At 46.0% G+C, this 13,976-nt stretch overlaps 1 protein-coding gene across 2 annotated transcripts in view; it reads right to left on the reverse strand.

The window, feature by feature from the left end:
* The window catches only part of LOC140726101 (uncharacterized), a 129,302-nt gene that overhangs the window by 27,862 nt on the left and 87,464 nt on the right, over window positions 1–13,976 (reverse strand). For both annotated transcript variants that reach the window (XR_012098570.1, XM_073042055.1), the window contains one exon: window positions 12,199–12,376. The gene's annotated coding sequence lies outside the window, so the exon portion shown is untranslated. The remainder of the gene's footprint in view (window positions 1–12,198; window positions 12,377–13,976) is intronic.

Raw genomic sequence — 13,976 nt, forward strand, 5'->3', positions numbered from 1 at the left:
ATTTTAATGCAAGGAGTATTATAAACAAAGTGGATGACCTTTGATCAGTACTGGAGCTATGATGTTGTGGCCAATACAGAGACTTGGATGGCTCAGGGGCAGGAATGGCTACTTAGAGTGCCAGGATTTAGATGTTTCAGAAAGGACAGGGAAGGAGGCAAAAGAGGTGAGGGTGTGGCACTGCTAATTAGAGATAGTGTCACGGCTGCAGAAAAGGAGGAAGTGATGGAGTGATTGTCTACTGAGTCTCTGTGAGTGGTAGTTAGGAATAGGAAGTGGTCAATAACTCTACTGAGTGTTTTTTATAGACCACCCTATAGTAACTGGGACATTGAGGAGCAGATAGGGAGACAGATTCTGGAAAGCTGCAATAATAATGGGGTTGTCATGGTGGGAGATTTTAATTTCCCAAATATTGATTAGCATCTCCCTAGAGTTTAGATGGGGTGGAGTTTGTGAGGTGTGTTCAGGAGGGTTTCCTGACACAAGCCTATAAGAGGAAAGGCTATACTTGATCTGGTATTGGGAAGTGAACCTGGTCAGGTGTCAGATCTCTCAGTTGGAGAGCATTTTGGAGATAGTGATCACAATTCCATCTCCTTTACCATAGCATTGGAGAGGGATAGGAACAGACAAGTTAGGGAAACGTTTAATAGAAGGAAGGGGAAATATGAAGCTATCAGGAAGGAACTTGCAAGTATAAAATGGGAACAGATTTTCTCAAGGAAATGTACAGCAGAGATGTGGCAAATGCTCAGGGGATATTTACGTGGAGTTCTGCATAGGTATGTTCCAATGAGACAGGGAAAGGATGGGAGGGTACGGGAACCATGGTGTAAAAAGGCTGTTGAAAAAAATAGTCAAGAAGAAAAGAAAAGCTTATGAAAGGTTCAAAAAACTAGATAATGACAGAGATCTAGAAAAAATTAAGGCTAGCAGGAAGGAGTTTAAGAATGAAATTAGGAGAGCCAGAAGGGCAGAAGGGGCCTTGGTGAGCAGGATTAAGGAAAACCCAAGGCATTCTACAAGTATTTGAAGAGCAAGAGGATATGATGTGAGAGGATAGGACCAATCAAGTGTGACAGTGGAGAAGTATGTATGGAACCAGAGGAGATAGCAGAGGTACTTAATGAATACTTTGCTTCAGTATTCACTACGGAAAAGGATTATAAGGATGACTTACAGAGTACTGAAAACCCTGAGCATATTGACATTAAGAAAAAGGATGTGCTGAAGCCTTTGGAAAGCATCAAGTTGGATAAGTCACCAAGATATATCCCAGGCTACTGGTGGAGGCGAGGGAGGAGATTGCTGAGCCTCTGGCAATGATCTTTGCATCATCAATGGGGACAGGAGAGGTTCTGGAGGATTGGAGGGTTGCAGATGTTGTTCCTTTATACAAGAAAGGGAGTAAAGATAGCCCAGGAAATTAAAGACCAGTGAATCTTACATCAGTGGTTGGTAAGCTAATGGAAAAGATCCTGAGAGGCAGGATTTATGAACATTTGGAGGGCATAATATGTTTAGGAATAGTCAGCATGGCTTTATCAAAGGCAGGTCGTGCTTTAAGATCCTGATTGAATTTTTTGAGGAGGTGACTAAACACATTGATGAAGGAAGAGCAGTAGATGTAGTGTATATGGATTTCAGCAAGGCATTTGATTAGGTACCCCATGCAAGGCTTATTGAGAAAGTAAGGAGGCATGGGATCCAAGGGGACATTGCTTTGTGGATCCAGAACTGGCTTGCCCACAGAAGGCAAAGAGTGGTTGTAGACAGGTCATATTCTGCATGGAGGTCGGTGACCAGTGGTGTGCCTCAGAGATCTGTTTTGGGGCCCCTACTCTTCGTGATTTTTATAAATAACCTGGATGAGGAAGTGGAGGGATGGGTTAGTACATTTGCTGATGATACAAAGGTCGAGAGTGTTGTGGATAGTGTGGAGGGCTTTCAAAGTTTACAGCGAGACATCGATAGGATGCAAAACTGGACTGAGAAGTGGCAGATTGAGTTCAACCCAAATAAGTGTGAAGTGGTTCATTTTGGTAAGTTAAATATGATAGCAGAATATAGTATTAATGGTAAGACTTCTGGCAGTGTGGAGGATCAGAGGGATCTTGGGATCCAAGTCAATAGGACAATCAAAGCTGCTGCGCAGGTTTACTGCGTGGAAGAGAAGGTGCATTGGCCTTCATCAATCATGGAATTGAGTTCAAGAGCCAAGAGGTAAAGTTACAGTTATATATGACCCTGGTCAGACCCCACTTGGAGTACTGTGCCTCAGCTCTGGTCACCTCACTACAGGAAGGATGTGGAAACTATAGAAAGCGTGCAGAAGAGATTTAAAAGGATGTTGCCTGGATTGGGGAGCATGCCTTATGAGAACAGGTTGAGTGAACTCAGGCTTTTTTCCTTGGAGCAACAGAGGATGAAAGGTGACCTGATAGAGATGTATAAGATGATGAAAGGCATTGGTTGTGTGGATAGTCAGAGGCTTTTTCCCAGGGCTGACATGGCTAGCATGAGAGGGCACAGTTTTAAGGTGCTTAGAAGTAGGTACAGAGGAGATGTCAGGGGTAAGTATTTTATTCAGAGAGTGGTGAGTGCATGGAATGGGCTGCTGGCGATAGTGGTGGAGGTGGATACAACTGGGTGTTTTAAAAGACTCCTGGATAGGTACGTGGAGCTTAGAAAAATAGAGGGCTATGGGTAACCCGAGGTAATTTCTAAAGTAAGAACATGTCTGGCACAGCATTGTGGGCTGAAGGGCCTGTAGGTTTTTATGTTACTATGTTCTGTCTCTGCTTATTTTTGTACAATCCAGGAACAGAATCCTAAACTATTCAACCTTTTCCCATAATTCAGATCCTCAAGTCCCAGCAACATCCTGTAGATTTTCTCTGTAATCTTTCAAGCTTATTGGTATCTTTCATGCAGGTCGGTGACTGGAAATGCAACAATACTCCATATTAGACCACACCTTCATCTTATAGAACTTCAAACATATCATCCAGACATACTCAATGTACTCATTTATTAGGCCAATGAGCCAGAAACGCTCTTTACCACCCAATCTACCTCTGATGCCACTTTCAAGGAATAATAAATCTCTATTCCCACATTTCTCTGTTCTATCACAAACCCCAGATCCCTACCATTCACTGTGTCAGTCCTACCCTGGTTTGTCCTCCGAAAGTACAACATCTTACAACTGTATGCATTACACATGGTAGGCTTATTCAGAAAGTCAGAAGGCATGGGATCCAGGGAAGTTTGGCCTGGTGGATTCAGAATTGGCTTGCCTGCAGAAGGCAGAGGGTCGTGGTGGAGGGAGTACATTCAGATTGGAGGGTTGTGACTAGTGGTGTCCCACAAGGATCGGTTCTGGGACCCCTACTTTTTGTGATTTTTTATTAATGACCTGGATGTGGGGTAGGAGGGTGGGTTGGCAAGTTTGCAGACAACACAAAGGTTGGTGGTGTTGTAGATAGTGTAGAGGATTGTTGAAGATTGCAGAGAGACATTTTACAGGATGCTGAAATGGGCTGAGAAGTGGCAGATGGAATTCAACCCAGAGAAGTGTGAGGTGGTACACTTTGGAAGGACAAACTCCAAGGCAGAGTACAAAGTAAATGGCAGGATACTTGGTAGTGTGGAGGAGTAGAGGGATCTGGGGGTACATGTCCACAGATCCTTGAAAGTTGCCTCACAGGTAGATAGGGTAGTTAAGAAATCTTATGGAGTGTTAGCTTTCATAAGTTGAGGGATAGAGTTTAAGAGCTGCGATGTAATGATGCAGCTCTATAAAGCTCTGCTTAGACCACACTTGGAGTACTGTGTCCAGTTCTGATCGCCTCACTATAGGAAGGATGTGGAAGCATTGGAAAGGGTACAGAGGAGATTTACCAGGATGCTGCCTGGTTTAGAGAATATGCATTATGATCAGAGATTAAGGGAGCTAGGGCTTTATTCTTTGGAGAGAAAGAGGATGAGAGGAGTCATGATAGATGTATACAAGATATTAAGAGGAATAGATAGAGTGGACAGCCAGCGCCTCTTCCCCAGGGCACCACTGCTCAGTACAAGAAGACATGGCTTTAAGGTAAGGGGTGGGAAGTTCAAGGGGGATATTAGAGGAAGGTTTTTCACTCAGAGAGTGGTTGGTGCGTGGAATGCACTGCCTGAGTCAGTGGTGGAGGCAGATACACTAGTGAAATTTAAGAGACAGGTATATGGAGGAATTTAAGATGCGGGTTTATATGGAAAGCGGGGTTTATATGGGAAGCAGGGTTTAAGGGTCGACACATCATTGTGGGCCAAAGGGCCTGTACTGTGCTGTAGTATTCTATGTTCTATGTTAAATCCCATTCACCATTTTTTCATATGTTTCACCCATTTTCCAGCTGATACAGATCATCCTCCGAGCTTTGATAGCTTCCCTCACTGTAAACTATACCCCTAATCTTGGTGTCATCTGCAAATTTGCTGATTCAGCTTACCACATTCTCTTCTAAATCATTAATTTAAATGAAGAAGAACAATGGGCCAGCATTGATTCCTGCAACACATCACTGAGGATGATGCAAAAACAATCGGGCTGTTTTCATGGGGAAATTCAAGTTCCCAAATATAAATTGGAGCTTCTCCATGCAAGAAGTTATGATGGGGCAGAAGTTGTTAAACGGGATTTCCTAATTCAGATACACATCCAAGCACACCATCTTCTGGGGTTTAGATGCTCTGACTCTCTGGAATATGGATAGTTGACACAGCCCCTTTAAAAACTCAGGCCCATCTGCTCATTGGCTCATGTTTTGAGCCAGGATTTTAATGTTTAAAGAGCACCTGAACTGAGGGTTAGTGTTCAATCATCAGATCTACTTTGGATTCTCATCTAGCGAACTGTTTAGAACTCTGTTCTCATTTCAGTCTCATATCGTGTCTCAGCTCTATTCTTGGATTCCCCAGCAGTTGGGCCCTACCATTCTCGCCAAGGTTTCTCATCACAGTACGATTGAGCCTCACATGGACCCAGTGGGGTATCAGAGCCTCTTGTCAGCTGTGGCCAACCACAGGAAGGTAATTTCAAGGCAGAGCTTGGAGATACATGACCTCCATGTTGCAATGCAGGAAGCAGAGTTGCTCGGGTGAGGCTGTTGGTCACACTGAGGAGTCAGTCCATCGTCCGGCCCCGGAGAGATTTGGCAGTGATCGGGATTCTTGCTGTGGCTACGTCACTCAGTGTTCATTGGTGTTCGAACTCCAGCCATCCCGGTTCCCTACAGAGCACAGAAAGGTGGCCTTCATAATCTTTCTCCTGACTGGAAGAGCCCTGGCCTGGGCCACCATACATTGGGAGTGGAGGCTGGAGATTTGCTCTGATTTGGAAGCATTCATCAATGCCATCCTGCTGTAGCTAACGGAGCCTTGGACCATCTGATGAAGGTGTGTCAAGCTAGTCCATCACCAGATGATTACACACTTGAATCTCGGACTTTGGTTGAGGAGTGTGGCTAGAACAGGGAGGCCTTGGCCACTCACTCTGCCACGGTTCCTGAGGAAAATTAAATGATGTCCTTTGTCTTGGGAGATTTGGTAGAGGAATTAGAGGCTCTGATCGACCAGACCATCTGCCTCAATAATTGTCTGGTGGAGCGGGGGTGGGGCTATCTCAAGAGGTCAAAGTGGTTAGCCCAAGCCTGGCCTCATCTCATTACAGTTCACTTCCCGACCGTGAACACTGACCAGCCTGTCTCCTGCACAGGATTGTGTGGAGCCAAGGCAAATCAGCTGCACATGACTCTCCACTGATGTGAGGTGCCAGCGTAGGAGTCGAGGTTGCTGCTACTACTGCGGGAAGGCAGGTCTCCTGTGGGCCGAATGTCCAAATCTATAGCTGTCGGGAGAACTGCTAAGACCGTCCGATGTTCGGAGGACTGTGACAGTAGCAGCCATTACTCCCAAATCTGCAGATTCTGGTGTCGTGCTGAAGGTGGGGATCTCCTGGGAAAATAACCGGCAAGAGGTGAACGTCTTTTGGAGTCTGGGGCAGCTGTTAATTTCCTGGAATATTAGACAGTGTGTCAGCTCAACATGCCTCTGCAGGAGCTGAGCCAGCATATGACCACAACTGCCCTGATGGTCGTCCTCTAGGGATACTGCAGCAGACATTGGTTTTGCAAAAGATTACAGAGAAACATGCAGAGGACAATTTTTTCTGCATCAACAATTTTCCTCACATACTCCAGATTCTCAGGCACACTTGGCTGACCAAGAATAAACCTGTGAACTGGGAGGAAGGGGGAACCATCGCATGGTCAAGTCTTGGCAAAAAGGAATGTTTTTGGTTTGGTGTTCCGACCCCCAGACTCTCCCAAGAACAGTGACCAACAAGGAGGCAGACTTTTGCACATGTTAATCTGAAGCCTTCGGGACGCCTAGTCCTGGCTCCAAGGGCAGGCAAAATGGCTCCAGTCAACAGGACCATGTGAGTCCCAATGCTGTCTAGTCAGAGGTGCGCTGGAACTGGAGAGAAAGAGTCTCTAGTTCAGGAGCAAGCCAAGAAACTCACCAAGCAAGGGCCCAAGAACTCTGGAGCCTGAGCACCCAAGCCTAACGAAGTCAGTTATCAGGTCCCATCCAAGGGAAGGGCTCCTAAAGGTAGACGTATGGAGCCTCGTCCCAAGAGCACAAAGACTATTCATAGCACCTCATGGCCATTGTCTGAGGATACGGATAAAGATTTGGATTGTAAATTGGTCCATCCTCTAGAGCTGGATAAGGACTCCAATTGGAATCTGTTTTGACAGAAGACTCTAATGGACCGATGGAAGATGTTCACCTGACCGCACCAGCCTATGGGGTTTAGATACCATAACTCTCTGGAATATGGACAGATAGTAACAGATACTGATCTAAATGTATTGTACTTAAATGCACGCAGCATTAGAAATAAAGCGGATGACCTTGTTGTACAGCTATAGGTTAAAAGATATGTCATTGTGGCCATCACCAAGTCTCATTAGCCACATTTGTGCCATTTTTCCATTCATGATTTTCTTTTTTCTTGGAATGTATTTTTCCTGCACTTTCCTTATTTCTTGTAGGAATTTCATCCAATTCTGCTCTACCGTCCCTCCATCTAGCTTACTTTTCCAATCAACTTGGGCCAGTTCCTCTCTCATACCATTGTAATTTCCTTTGTTCCACTGAAATATCGATACATGATGGATACACACTAAATGATGGATATGATTGGGAGCTGAATATCCAAGGATACATAGTGTATAGGAAAGATAGGAAGGTTGGTAAAGGGGGTGGCATGGCCCTGATAGTAAGCAATGATATCAAATCACTAGAAAGAAGGGACATAGGATCAGAAGAGGTAGAATCCTTATGGGTCAAATTAAGAAATGGCAAGGGTAAAAAAGACACTAATAGCAGATGTCAGAAGGAAAATGACAAGATAATTACGGGAGGTTTTAATATGAAAGTGGATTGGGAAAGTCAGGAACGTACTGGATCTCAGGAGAGGGAGTTTTTGGAATGCCTGTGGGATGGCTTTCTGGAGCAGCTTGTCCATAAGCCCACCAGGGGATCGGTTGTTTTGGATTGGGTGCTGTGTAATGAACCTGAGGCGATTAGGGAGCTAAAAGTAATTAAATCCCTTGGAAGCAGTGATCATAATATGATTGAGTTCAGTTTCAAATTTGAAAAGGAGAAGCTGGTATCAGGTGTATCGATATTTCACTGGAACAAAGGAAATTACAGTGGTATGAGAGAGGAAATGGCCCAAGTTGATTGGAAAAGTAAGCTGGATGGAGGGACAGTAGAGCAGAATTGGATGAACTTCCTACAAGAAATAAGGAAAGTGCAGGAAAAATACATTCCAAGAAAAAAGAAAATCATGAATGGAGAAATGGCACAAATGTGGCTAACGAGAGAGGCTAAGGCTAAAATAAAAGCAAAAGACGGCGTACAAGGAAGCAAAAATTAAAGGGGAAAACTTAAGACTGGACGATTTTTAAAAACTTACAGAAGGAAACTAAGAAAGACATTAGGAAAGAAAAGATGAATTATAAAAGGAAGTTGGCAATTAACATAAAAAGGATACTAAGAGTTTTTTAAAATATATGAAGAGTAAAAGAGTGATACAGGTAGATATAGGACCTATTGAAAAGGATGCTGGAGAAATTATAATGGGTAACAAAGAGATGGCAGAGGAACTAAATGAGTATTTTGCATCAGTCTTCACAGTGGAAGACATTAGCAACATACCTGATAGCCAGAGGTCTCAGGGAATAGAATTAGGTACAGTCAAGATTACTAGAGAGAAAGTGCTTGGGAAGCTAAATGGACTAAGGATAGATAAGTCTCCCGGACCAGATGAGGTGCACCCACAGGCTCTGAAGGAGGTGGCATTGGAGATTATGGAGGCATTGGAAATGATCTTCCAGGAATCAATAGACTCTGGCATGGTTCCAGAGGACTGGAAGGTCGCAAATGTAGTTCCGCTGTTTAAGAAAGAAGGGAGGCATCAAAAAGAAAATTACAGACCTATTAGTCTGACATCAGTAGTTGGAAAGTTATTGGAGTCGATCTTCAAGGACAAGGTTATGAAATACCCTGAGGTGCATGACAAGCTAGGCCCAAGCCAGCATGGTTTCATGAAGGGAAGATCCTGCCTCACCAACCTATTCAAATTTTTTGAGGTAATCTCAAATAACATTGACAAGGAAGAGGCCTCAGAATAGATGGATGTCCATTTAGAACAGAGGTGAGGAATTTCTTTAGCCAGAGGGTTGTGAATCAGTGTAATTCTTTGTCATGAATGAAGATGGACGCCAAGTGACTGAGTATATTTAAAGCAGAGGCTGATAGGTTCTTGCTTAATCAGGGAGTCAAAGGTTACAGAGAGAAGACAGGAGAATGGGGGAAGAGAGATAATAAATCAGCCATGATGGAATGTTTGAGCATACTCATTGGGTCATATGGCCTAATTCTTCTCCTGTGTCTTAAGGGTTTTAGTCAAATCCACATATGGCATATGGAGGGTGCTTAAAGACCAGTTGCACAGAATACAGGACAGGTAGATTTTTGTTGGAAGGAGGGAAACTCTGAGAAGGTGCCCGGAAATTATAGGCTGGTGAGCCTGACAAAGTTATTGGAAAGTATTCTATAGGGCTGGATATTTCAGTATTTGGATAGACAGGGACTGTTTAGAGATTGTGAACATGACTTTGTGCATGGTAGGTTATATCCAACCAATCTTACAGAGCTTTTCATGGAGGTTACCAGGAAAGTTGATAAGAGCAAGGCAGTGGATGTTGTCTTCATGGACTTTAGCATAGTTTTTGACAAGGTCCCACATGGGAGGCTGGTCAAGAACATTCAGTCGCTTGGAGTTCAAGATGAGGTAGTAAATAGGATTAGACATTGGCTTCACGGGAGAAGTTAGAGAGTGGTAGTAGATGGTTGCATCTCTGACTGGAGACCTGTGACTAGTGGTGTGCCACAGGGATAAGTGAAGGCTCCATTCCTGTTTGTCATCTATATCAACCATCCAGATAATCACATGGTAAAATAGATTAACAAATTTGCGAATGACACAAAGATTGGAGGTCCAATGGACAGCAAGGAAGATTATTAGAGCTTGCAACAGTATCTGGACCAGCCAGAGAAATGGCAGATGGAACTTAATAAAGACAAGTGTGAAGTGTTGCACTTTGAGTGGACAGACCAGAGTCAGAACAGGAGGATAGATTCAATAAATGTAAGTAAATGGATGACATAGGATAGAGGGCTTCAGACTGCTGGAATATGGGAGCTCGATATTCTGGATGGTTTGCACCCATTTCAGAATGGAGCCAATATCCATATAGGAAAGTTTGTTCATGCTGTTGGAGAGGGTCTGTGGCTCTGAGCACACTATCTCACCAATCACACTCTGTCAGAAATAACATAGAAACATGAAAACATAGAAAACCTACAGCAAAATACAGGCCCTTCGGCCCACAAAGTTGTGTCAAACATGTCCCTACCTTAGAAATTACTAGGCTTATCCATAGCCCTTTATTTTTCTAAGCTCCACGTAACTATACAAAAGTCTCTTAAAATATGCTATTGCATCCAACTCCACCACTGTTGCCGGCAGCCCATTCTACACACTCACCACTCTCTGCATAAAAAACTTACCCCAGACATCTCCTCTGTACCTACTCCCCAGCACCTTAAACTTGTATCCTCTTGTGGCAACCATTTCAGCTCTGGGAAAAAGCCTCTGACTATCCACACGATCAAGGCCTCTCATCATCTTATACACCTCTATCAGGTCACCTCTCATCTTCCATCGCTCCAAGGAGAAAAGGCCAAGTTCACTCAATCTATTCTCATAAGGCATGCTCCCCAATCCAGGCAACATCCTTGTAAATCTTCTCTGCACCTTTTCTATGGTTTCCACATACTCCCAGTAGTGACGTGACCAGAACTGAGCACAGTACTCCAAGTGGGGTCTGACCAGGGTCCTGTATACTGTAGCTACAAAATTACCTCTCAGCTCCTCAATTCAATTCCATGATTGATGAAGGCCAATACACTGTACACCTTATTAACCACAGAGTCAACCTCTGCAGCTGCTTTGAGCGTCCTATGGACTTGGACTCCAAGATCCCTCTGATCCTCCACACTGCCAAGAGTCTTACCATTAATGCTATATTCTGCCATCATATTTGACCTACCAAAATGAACCACTTCACACTTATCTTGGTTGAACTCCATCTGCCACTTCTCAGCCCAGCTTTGCATCTTATCAATGTCCTGCTGTAACCTCTGACAGCGTTCCACACTATCCACAACACCCCCAACCTTTGTGTCATAACATGTTGAAGGTGGGTAAATTGAATTCCAGAGACAACAGTGAATCAGTCTAAACCAAACTGTAAAACAGCAAAAGGCAGAGTGAGTGATGAACCAGTGACCCGGCCAGTGACTGACTGATTCAGACTCTCAGTGTAATCTCTGCTGATACTGCCGCCTGTTTATAGAGAGATTCAGAGCTTTTACTTCCATTTCAACCCAGACTATATCAATTGCTTTTCAGAGAAATCATGTGACTATTTCTATGGCGATAAGCAGAACTTTCACCCAACATATTTGTGTTGAACGGCAACTACCTATTCGTACAGATCCCAATTAACAGCAACTCACCTCTGGACATCTCTGTCACACCTCTCCCCATTCCCCACCCACCCACCCCCTCTCTCCATTCCCCACTCACCCACCCCTTCTCCCCATTTCCCACCCATACACCTCTGTCTCCCCACTGACTTCCTACTTCCCACACATTCAGCTCTCTCTCCCTAATCTTCCTCACCAAACTCCCTCTCCCCACTCCCACCCAATCAACATTCACGCCATTCCCCACCCATCCACAATCCTCCCTGTTTCCCATCCATCCATCTCTCTCTTCACTCCTTACCCACCTACCACTCTGTACCCACCCCCCAAACATCCACTCGTGCTCCCCGCTCACTAGCCCGAACGTCTCTCCCCATTTGTCACTCACCGAACTCTCTCTCCCCACTCCTCATCCACACACATCCCTATCCCCTCTCCCCACTCACCAACCTCTACCCCTTCACCCCACCCACCCTCTCTGCCTATCCACACGCACCCACTTCTCTGTCCCCACCAAAATCTCTCTCCACCTCCACTCAACTCTCTCTTCCCACCCCACACACATCCTCCTCTCTGTCACCTCTCCCCACCCACCAACCACTCTCCCCACTCCCCTACACACCCACTCTCAGTTCTCCTCACCCACCTCTCTTCTCAGTCCCCACCCACCCACCTCTCTTTCTCCACTCCCTACCCACCCCTCTCTCCTCACTCTGCACTTATTTTGCTTCCCACATCCACTCGGTAGACATTTCTCACCCCAACCCCTCTCTACCCCCCCTAACTCACCCATCCCTCTTGACCAGCCTCTGCCCCACTCCCATTACACACCACACCCCTGTCCTCTCTGACCATCTCTTTCTTCCTCACTCCTTATCTCCGTCTCCCCACGTCTGTTCCCTGATTGAATCCTCTCCATCTCCAGCACTGACTCAGAGTCACTGACTTGAATCACTATCTTTGTTTCTCTCTCTGCAGATGCTGCCCGACCTGGTGAGTCTGAGCAGCCGTTTCCAATTTTACCTCAGATTCCCGGTGTCTGCAGTTTCCTTTGAATGCTGCTGTTAGCCGAAGGTTCGTGGTGTGGGACACACAGGTTGTCAACGGAGAAATAAAGTCAGCTTTCTTCAGTCTGGAGAAATAATATCTGGAAGGAGGGTGAACCGAATTCCAGAGACAACAGTGAATCATCTAAACCAACCTGTAAAACAACAAAAGGCAGAGTGAGTGATGAACCAGTCAGTGACCCGGCCAGTGACTGACTGATTCAGACTCTCAGTGTAACTTCTGCTGATACCAAACCCTGGTTTTATAGAGATTCAGAGTTTTCACTTTCATCTCAACCCAGACCATATCAACTGGTTTTCAGAGAAATCATGTGACTGTTTCTATGGAGATAAACAGACTTTTGGCCCAAACATATTTGTGTTGAATGGCAACTACCTGTACATGCTGATCCCAATTAACAGCAACCCTCCTCTAAACATCTCTGACTCTCGTCTCGTCACCCATCCACCATTCTCCCCAACCCTGTACCAACTCTGCTGATCCCAAAAAACAGCCTAATTCATATAGACATATCTTACTACTAACCCCCCACCCACCAACCCCTCACACCCCACTCCTCAACCACCCACCTACCTTCCTCTCTCCCCACTCCCCATCCACCCACTTCTCCCTCCCATTCTCCACCCCTCTCTCTCCCTACTGTGCACCCACCTCTAACCCCACCCTGCACCCACTCAGCTCTCTCCCCCATTCATCCAACTCTCTCTCGCCACCCACCCACCTCTCTCTCCCCATTCCCCACCAAACCCCCTTTCTCCCCACTCCCCATCCACCCACCTCTCTCTCCCCACTCCTCACCCAACCACCTCCCTCCCGGCACCCTATGCACCAACTTCTCTGCCCACTTCCCACCACCCCATCTCCTTCTCCCCACTCCCACCCAACTAACACTCTCTTCATTCCCCACCCACCCACCTCCCTCCCTGCTCCCCATCCATCCATCCATCTCTCTTCTCACTCTCTACCCACCTACCACTCTGTACCCACTCCCAAAACATCCACTCATCCTCCCCGCTCACCAGCCCCAGCGTCTCTCCCCATTCCCCACTCACCGAACTCTCTCTCCCCACTCCGCATCCACCCACATCCCTATCCCCTCTCATCACCCACCAACCTCTAACCCTTCACCCCACCCACCCTCTCTGCCTATCCACACGTACCCACCTCTCTGTCCCCACCCCCACCCAATTCTCTCTTCCCACCCCACATACATCCTCCTCTCTGTCCCCACTCCCCAACCACCAACCACTCTCCCCACTCCCCTACACACCCGCTCTCGGTTCTCCTCACCCACCTCTCTTCTCAGTCCCCACCCACCCACCTCTCTTTCTCCACTCCCTACCCACACCTCTCTCCTCACCCTGCACTAACTCTGCTTCCCACATCCACTCAGTGGACATTTCTCACCTCACCCCCTCTCTACCCCCCTAACTCACCCATCCCTCTCGACCAGCCTCTGCCCCACTCCCATTACACACCACACCCCTGCCCTCTCTGACCATCTCTTTCTTCCTCACTCCTTATCTCCGTCTCCCCACGTCTGTTCCCTGATTGAATCCTCTCCATCTCCAGCACTGACTCAGAGTCACTGACTTGAATCACTATCTTTGTTTCTCTCTCTGCAGATGTTGCCTGACCTGGTGAGTCTGAGCAGCTGTTTCCAATTTTACCTCAGATTCCCAGTGTCTGCATCAACATGTACAAAAGCTGGATGAACTCAGCAGGTCGGGCAA

The sequence above is a fragment of the Hemitrygon akajei genome, chromosome 4, assembly GCF_048418815.1.
Source record: "Hemitrygon akajei chromosome 4, sHemAka1.3, whole genome shotgun sequence".
Taxonomy (NCBI): domain Eukaryota; kingdom Metazoa; phylum Chordata; class Chondrichthyes; order Myliobatiformes; family Dasyatidae; genus Hemitrygon; species Hemitrygon akajei.